At 32.9% G+C, this 9,726-nt stretch overlaps 1 non-coding gene across 1 annotated transcript; it reads left to right on the plus strand.

The window, feature by feature from the left end:
- Window positions 1–629: 629 nt before the first annotated feature.
- On the plus strand, window positions 630–736 carry LOC131172300 (small nucleolar RNA R71). The gene has a single exon (XR_009142782.1). It is a non-coding gene; the product is annotated as a small nucleolar RNA R71 (small nucleolar RNA).
- The last annotated feature ends 8,990 nt before the right edge of the window (window positions 737–9,726 follow it).

Here is a 9,726-nt window from a genome sequence, read left to right on the forward strand (position 1 = left end):
GCTGCTAGGAACCCTTCCATCATGGATTCCATGGTCATCTTCAGTTTAGGTGAGGTTGAGGAGGCGGTGGTGGCTGTGCAAAGTTTTGGCCTTTGTTCTGAAATCCAGGGGATGCTAGCGGTTTGTACCCCTATTTCTTGTTTATTGGCTAGTTCTGTTGATTGGACCATGAGAAATTTGGGTGGTTCCTCCATCCAGGGTTATAAGTGTTTGAATATGGATTGTTGGACTGTCTTTGGTTGAAGTTTCCTCCATTATTCATATAGTTCATCTGTTCTGTAGAGGGTTCATTAAAGCTGTTATATTCTGAATATCCTCCTCCATAGCTGTCCTCATTTGACTATTCATCCCTACTGCATTGGTTTACATTTTATCAAGCCTCCTTGTGAGCTGATCAAATTGAGCATTTATCATGCTTAGGGCATCCACTTCCAGGACCCCCTGCTGTTCTCCTTGCATTTCCTCTTTCATTTGACCACTCTTAACTATGGTATGCAATTCTCTCTAAAAGTTCAAGTGCTTGTATCACTATTTTCTCCATTAAGTCACCTTCTGCAGTTGAATCAACTGTGTTCCTTGTAAAGGATAGTAACCCATTATAGAAATTTCGCACTAGTAGCCAATCCTCTATGCCATGGTGTGGACATTCCCTCTGCAGGTCATTATATCTTTCCCATGCGTCATAGAGTGATTCACTTTCTTTTTGTCTGAAAGTGTTGAGCTCAAGTCTCAGTCTTGCAGTCTTTGCAAGTGGAAAATACCTTGCTAGAAAAGCTTGTGAGAGGTTTTCCCAAATGGTGAACATTCTAGCTGGTTGAGAAAGTAACCACTTCCTTGCTCTGTCTCGAAGGGAGAATGGAAATGCTCTGAGTCTTATGGCTTGATCAGATACTCCATTCTTCTTAAATGTGTCACAAAGGGCAAGAAAGCATTGGAGGTGATAATGTGGATCTTCTGTTGGTAAACTCGTAAACTGGGTTTGTAACACCCCTCACCCGACTATAATGTAGCCGAACAAGGCGTGCTACATTCGGTGCTGGAGCACCCTATCTTATCTTACTTTATTCCTTCAATCATTTTCTAATTATTATCTTTTAATATCAATTATTTTTCGACGAAAAAACCAGCAGAGTTTCCCCTATTTTATTATCGTTTGGCGTATTTCAATATTCACCTATTTGAAATTCAACAATATTTTCAAAATAAAATCTTATCCATGATGATCATAATTATCTCATCAATCATTCTCATAATTTTCTCATATTTCAAATCTCATCCATACATTTCAATTACATAATCATTTCCATACATTTCCATTCATACTCAATTCATATGTAAACATTCTCAAATTACATAAGCAAAATTTTCAAATTTTCTTAATTTAACTAATTTATAAAATAATTACATAATTTCATAATTTACATGATATATAAATTAATTACATATGAAAAAAGTTAATTTATTAATTTATATCACATTCCTATTAATTACCTGTTAATAATATATATTACAATACAATATCTAAGCATTTTATACAAAATATAAAATATGATCTATATGGGCCCTATCTACATACATTGCTGAGGAGGTGACAACCTTGAACACTTCAGACACTTTTGCATATCAGAACTCCAAAATCTCTATTTGGTATTCGCTGGGCTTTAACTTCAGCATCTGCACGAGGAAACAAATCCATCGCGCTAACCATTGCTTCTTAGTGGTGCAATAATATAATAAGGAATTAATATAACAAGCAAAAATAATTGGAGCATATTTTCTATACTCAAGAATTTTACTGGGTTCATATGAAATTTTCCATACAATATATATTTTGTCATTTATGTTGCTCTCTAGAATCACTTCTTTCATAAGTTTACAATAATCATTTCTATAATGTACAAATGAATCTAAAATTTATACTTATATTTATATTCTTATGAAAATCACATTTGTAATGTTATTTAAGTTATAATTCTTCTACTAGTCTTTTTATCACTTCCTTGATACTTTCTAAGTTGTTACAATCATTTCGCAATATTTAAAATTTTTAAAACTAGTTTAATTTACTTCAAATCATTTTAAGGAACAAATTTTTGGAGCTATTCTAATTTATTTCAGAAATTCTTCTCATTTATTTACTTCCTAGCACTTTTAATTGCTAATATTCATAACTTATTTTAATAAATTAGACTGTCCAAGTAACCTATGATAGGCTAACTAAACTGGATAATGGGTCATTGGCACTGGACACCGCGATGCCTCAGGCCGTCATACCATGGGACGCAGAACGTCAACCACGTATGCAGTCAGTATGGCTAAAAGCCATAATAACACATAATCGGGCATAAAAGCCATGAATACGGGCATAAAAGCCATGAATACTGGCATAAAGCATTTTGCAGTACTGCTAAAATAATACCCAATTGGCATGCCAATCTATCCAATCTGACACACATGTCTAGGCAATACAAGGGCACATAATATCATTAAATACTAATATATTGTGTTTTATGACTTTATTATTTCACGACAAATTCCATAATTTATACATTCATCATAATATTCATACATTTCTTACATCATTCGTATTGATCACAATTCATTTGGTCTCACGTAACATTCACATTCAAAACACCTTTCCTTTCTCTCTTGATGGGAACCTAAATCCCAAATGGCACTTTTATCTCATTTACACATTTAACAATCTATTCATGTAAATTACATTTCATACTTCAAGTTGTATTGCTAATATATTATGAAATCCATTAATGTTGTAACAATCTATTCATGTAAATTACATTTCATACTTCAAGTTGTATTGCTAATATATTATGAACTCCATTGGTGTTGGGAGTATAAATCTCAATTAACTATTCCAAGTAATCCATGAACATTTCATGGATTCCAAATTTCATGCCTTAATTTCCTCTACCAATTTAATTATTACACTTTGTGTCTTTGTATTACTATTCACATTACTATTCACTCAAATTGTTGACTTTTTAATACACAATAAATTTATTGAACCTAAGTTCATCAAGATACCACATTTTGCATTCTAAAGTTGTTGGTATTGGTTGCCAATACCATTTCAAAGCTTATTTCATGTTATTCAAAATTTTCAGATTTCATACCCTAGGTTTACTGTTCCATTGGTCATTTTTACAGTAGGAATTTGATAAAATTGTCTTCATGAAAGTTGTTCCTTATTGTGTCTAGTTACATTTCATTTTTTGAATCACTCCATTTGGAGTTTTGTAGCTCAAGTTATAGTCATTTTACCATAACTGGCCGGATTGACTTATACCCAGATTTTCTGGGCAATTTGGTTCTGCCAGATTCGCTGACCTATGTTTGGTTGGCAATTTGACTAGGTTATGGTCAGAATTTTGCCACACCTTACCCCTCTGTAAGGCATAACATGATCTCGCAGAATACCTAATGAACTACTGAACTTCACCTACCGATAACTCATTAAGTATCCTATAAGGGATTTTAAAACAATTTTCTTACTTTTGTTAAGTGGTGAGCATTTTCTACTTGGTATCAAAATATTTAATTAAAGTTGAAAACTAGTTAAAATTTTTGGCTCATTTTATTTTTCCACAAATTTTTTAAAAATTTGGGCAGAGTTCCGTTTGTATTTAAAAAAAATAGTTCTTCAAATACCTAAAAAAAAAAAACTTCCAATAATTTTCTCAACAATTTCTTCAAATTCACAATCAATTCCAACCAATTTCTCAAGTATCAAAATTCAATAATCTTCATTTCTCAATTTCCAAAAATTTAGTAATCATCAAAATAATATCTATCAATTTTATTAAAATTAAAATAAAATACTACCATTCATATTTCATTAATGACAAAGTAATCTATATACATCACTGCAAAAATTTACATTGAGAGAAATTCAAACTAAAATTTATTACAAACTTAATGTAAGCTTTGTACAAGCTGCTCAAGGCCGAATTTCCATGTCCATACAATTACATGCAATACATTCATCAAAATGAATATTTACAGTCAGGGTATAAATTATACCCGAATACTTCAAGCAGGTAGCTTCCCTATCCTCAATAGCTCAATCTGCTGCTCCTCTAGTCTCTATTTCTGCGACAGCAATAATAGCTATCGCTGAGTACTAGGACTCAGTGGTGCACAATATACTAAAATAATCTTTATGCAGAATTTAAATCACATTTATTCAAAAATTGGACTGAACATGAAACTTAAATACAAAACATGAATTATGAGATTTTAATCCAAACAAGTTCATTTCGAAGTGCCAAAATACATTTCATAAAACCCATAGTTATATCATGCCATTCGAGACAAATATAATCTCAATAGCCAGAGGCTAAGGAGAAGTCACATCACAAGGCTAGCTAGCTCAAATAGATGGATATCCATTCAAATTCCTCTTCTATTGGCACACCTCAACACTTCATCCAGAGAAGGAATCAAAATTTAAAACTGATTACTCCCACTAGTCATGCTAGTAAGGTGTTCAAATATATGGTCATGACACTATGGTTTCAAAACTTATCTTAACAATTTGCTAAACATTACCATTTCAAATATACACAATTAACTTTCAACAATTCAAATCAAAGCATCATAAATAATGTCACAATTCACTATTTCAAATTATTCAAAACAATATGCAGAAAATAATTTACAGAAATTATACGTTATGCACAAACCTTAAGCGAGTCGGCTCTTGGCCTTGACTCGATTCCTCGGGTTATTTCCCAGTGTTCTTTTCAACTGAAACACACAATTTCATAGTGTTTCAGTACCATAACTTGGCATAAATCCAAAAATAAATTTAACTTCACTTTTACCTAGCTCTAATGTGCTAAACTCGATGTTCTTTAAATTTTTGTGTTTTGGGTTACTATTCACTATACTATTGAGGTCAAATTATTGACTTTCTAAGGCTTAATAGGTATGGGAATTCCAACTTTACCCACATACCACATTTTGGTCACTAAATTTGTTGATTTTGGTTGTTTACTCAAATTTTAAGTCTTTTAGGCAAATTTGCAAATTTTCAGTTTTGGTGTCTTAAGTTGCACTGTTCCATTGGTCACTTTACTGTTAGAATTTGGCAAAACTTCCTTCATAGAAAATCTTCCCTGTTGTCTTTAGTTTATTCTCCTTTTTGAATCACTCCAATTGGAGTTTTATAGCTCAAGTTATAGCCATTTGAACCATGGCTGCCGGATTGGACTTAACCCAGAATTCTGGGCAAATTTTGGTTCTGGCAATTTTAGGTCACCAAATTTGGGTGGCCAAATGACTTGGTTAATGGCATAATTTGTGTTTTTGTTCTTCATAAAAGTTTTAGGTCTATATCTCATATGTCCACTAGTAAAATTTCAGGTCATTTAGACCTGCCTAGCTCAAGTTATGGCCAATGAACAAATACTGTTCATTTGGTTGGTTTACACAGTGCAGACTGAGATTTTCCAGATTTGGTTAATTTATTCACTAGGTTTTGGTCACTTTTTGGGCATGCTTCCTAGATGAAAATTGTGTCATTTAGTGTCTATTTTCATTCCCAATTGGTCTCATACCAATTGGACTTGTAAATTTTCATTTTTAGTCCCTCAAAGGGACCTTGGTCATGTTGCTAACAGCATGACCATATTGAATCCGAATTTGCTTTTGTTTCAAACACTTCTAACACACTTCATTAAGTCACAAATGACCATTTCTCACTTTAAATTAGGTCAAAGACATCATTTACCAATTCCTCACATTTTTGTCTATAAACCCTAAGTGTCTAAACCCTAGTTCACAAACTCTTTGCATTTAGCTAATTCAAAGCCTTTAATTATAATCACTTAACTCCTAGATGTTCTTATCGCCTTCTAATTCAATCAAACCATGCATTAATACCTCCACACAAATGCTGGACAAAATTCATTCATGGTCCTCACAATTGTTTTTGTTTTATTTCTTTATTTTCTAAGTTAGTACAACTATATAAATCATAAAGATAAGGAGGAATGTAAGAATTAGCCACTAACCTCTTTAGATGTCTTTTTCCTCTTCTTATTTCTCCTCCTTTCTTCTTTTTTTTTATAGGCAATAGCTAAATCAAAGGTCTAGGTTAAGATTTACTTAAGGACTTTAGAGGAATTTATGGTTAATTTAGGGTGTATGAAGCTTGAATTTAGAGCTCTAATGGAGTTTTGAGAGAGAGAGCTTTGGGAGAGAGAGAGGCCGACTGGTTGGGAGAGAAGACAAATGAATTTTTTCTTTTCTTTTCTTTTCTTTTACGTATTTTGTCTTATGGAAGATCAAAAAAGTCAATTTAATTAAATTTATTAATTATAGGATTTATGGCATCATGCATGATGTCACCTTTCTTCACTTTTTCATTTTCTTCTTTTTTCTTTTTCTATTAGTTTTTTAATTTAATTCTCGACTCCAAAATTTTCTTTTCTCTGATTTTATTAGACAGTTAGGTCAGGAGTCAGCTCTCGGGGTCAATTGACCAAATTGCCCCTCGTCGGTTCAACTCGGTTTGCAAATAATTCAATATTTCTTCTGGCTCCCTAACCTAATTATTTGACTGGCTTAACAGTTCTTTTTTATGATTTTCTCTTTTCCACTGTGTTTGTAATTGTCCTAAAGACCGCGGCATCACATTTTACGGTTCGAAATTTGAGTCTAAATCGACTTCGCAGTCGTTCCCGAGAAGGTCACCCGTCGCTGTGACTCTCAGCTCGTTTAACTTCTTATGTTTTGTTTTTCTTATTTATACTTAACTAATTAAAAATTACTAATTATTTGTGTTTATGGCTTATCTAGTTGTCTTCTAATCCCCTTAATTGTCCGGATCGACACCGGTCACCGGAATAGTGAAATATACCAGGATATACAAATAGGGGTGTTTCAAATTTGGATTTGTGTTCTTCAAAAAAGTAGTAGGTCTATGTCTCAGCTTTCTGGTGGTAAAATTTCAGATCAATTGAACTTGCCTACACTGAGGTATGACCATTTGAACAAACACTGTTCATTTGGTCATTTTCCAGGGACAACTTGTTGGTCACCCGGATTAGGGTAATTTTTAGGTCCACTTGGTTTGGTTTTTTGGGCAGGATTTCTTGACCAAAGTTGTGCCATTATGTGTCTAGTTTCATGTCCAATTAGCCTTGCACCAATTGAACCAATGCAACTCCACTTATGGCTGCCTAAATATGCTGAACTCACATCCAGACCTGCAGGGCCACTCAAGGTAGCATGCCATTTCAATTCCAATACCACAATGGTCTCCAATTTAAGGTCAAAATTCATCCAATGGTCACTAATTGACCATTAGAATTTAATTTAAACATCTAAGCATTAAACCCTTAATTAAATCTCAAAACCCTAACCCTAATAATCCATCACTTTATCTAACATACACAAATAAACTTCTAACTCTAATATAATTATCAAACATCATTCCCAAGTAATTTAATTCAATCAATTCAACAATTCTCAACCTTCCCCCATGGCTGCCAAAAATTAGAATGTTCATAACATACATATTTTCTTCAAATTTTCTCCATTTTTTAACTTAACTCAAGGTTCAAATATAAAATATAAAGAGAGAAGTAAGAGATTTAGCACTAACCTTATGTAGAGACTTTTCCCAACACTCCAAAGTTCACTTTCCTTAGTTTTCTTGGCTGCCAAACACCTTCCCAAGTGGTGTAGATAAATTTTAATGAAGGCATATTCGGTTTGGTGGAGAGAAATCAAGATTTTGGAAGGGAGAAATGAAAGAAATTTTTAATGGATGAGAGGAGTTCCGGCTGGTTTTTGGGAAGAAGAAGAAGATAGATTTTTCTTTCCAATTTTCCCTCATTTAACTCTTTTTAATTGGCTTGGTGAGTTGTGATTGGTGGAGACCTAACTAATGACATCATGTGATGTCATAATTCTACTTTTCTTTCATTTTTCTTTCCTTTTCTTTTCTACTCATTTTCAATTCAATTTTTAGCAATATTTATTCATATTTTAGATTATAATAATTATTTACTTAACTGGACAAGTCGGCCAAAAATCACCTTTGAAGGCAAAATGATCAAAATGCCCTTCGTTTGGCTTATTTAGCCAAAATCGTATGTACTGATTGAAAAATTTTTCTAAACCTTTTCTTGGCATTCTAATGCCATAGAAACCTCAATGACTCTTCACTGGAGTCCCAAAAATTATTTTATGAATTTTCTCCTGGGTCTAGGGCTCCTAGTTGTGAGAACCGCAACTTCCCACTAGGTTACCCATCGCTAGGGCACTGGCTCGTTTAACTTGGTTGTATTTTATTTCTAAAATTTTTCCTAAATTTTTCTTATTAATATTTGAGTTAATTATGGTTCCTCACTTTAGTTTAAATATTTTTTCGGACGTTCTAGCTATCCAGACTGACACTGATCACTTTTCTTTTCTACTCATTTTCAATTCAATTTTTAGCAATATTTATTCATATTTTAGATTATCATAATTATTTACTTAACTGGACAAGTCGGCCAAAAATCACCTTTGAAGGCAAAATGATCAAAATGCTCTTCGTTTGGCTTATTTAGCCAAAATCGTCTGTACTGATTGAAAAATTTTTCTAAACCTTTTCTTGGCATTCTAATGCCATAGAAACCTCAATGACTCTTCACTGGAGTCCCAAAAATTATTTTATGAATTTTCTCCTGGGTCTAGGGCTCCTAGTTGTGAGAACCGCAACTTCCCACTAGGTTACCCATCGCTAGGGCACTGGCTCGTTTAACTTGGTTGTATTTTATTTCTAAAATTTTTCCTAAATTTCTCTTATTAATATTTGAGTTAATTATGGTTCCTCACTTTAGTTTAAATATTTTTTCGGACGTTCTAACTGTCCAGACTGACACTGATCAACGAAACAGTAGAATGTACGGAATTGCTACAGTGAGAGTATTACAATTCTTCTCCTTTAACAAAAATTTCGTCCTCGAAATTTACCCGGTGTAAATAGTCCAGGAGTTACTACCTCCTTATTTCTTCACCTTTTCGTGTTATCACATTTCACTTTCTCCTTAGTCTCAATCTTATCCTCAAACAGTTCTATACTAATTCTTTTTCATCTTAAATACAGTCTCCTTCTCATCTCCATTCGCTATCTCATTGTCTCTTCACTCTCTTATTCCATACCTTAACCTAAAATAAATGGGAAATACAGATATGTAATAGTGTCACCTCGACTCTTATGAATGCAATGCATGATATATAGTCTATCTAGGTCCAGAAATGCCTAAACCGCGCTCTGATACCAATAAATGTAACACCCCTCACTCGACTACAGTGTAACCAAACAAGGCGTGCTACATTCGGTGTCGGAGCACCCTATCTTATCTTACTTATTCCTTTAATCATTTACTGGTTATTATCTTTTAATATCAATTATTTTTTGAAAAAGAAACCAGCAGAGTTTCCCCTATTTTATTATCGTTTGGTGTATTTCAATATTTACCTGTTTGAAATTCAACAATATTTTCAAAATAAAATCTTATCCATGCTGATCATAATTATCTCATCAATCATTCTCATAATTTTCTCATATTTCAAATCTCATCCATACATTTCAATTACATAATCATTTCCATACATTTCCATTCATACTCAATTCATATGTAAACATTCTCAAATTACATAAGCAAAATTTTCAAATTTCCTTAATTTAAATAATTTATAAAATAATTA

The sequence above is a fragment of the Hevea brasiliensis genome, chromosome 13, assembly GCF_030052815.1.
Source record: "Hevea brasiliensis isolate MT/VB/25A 57/8 chromosome 13, ASM3005281v1, whole genome shotgun sequence".
Taxonomy (NCBI): domain Eukaryota; kingdom Viridiplantae; phylum Streptophyta; class Magnoliopsida; order Malpighiales; family Euphorbiaceae; genus Hevea; species Hevea brasiliensis.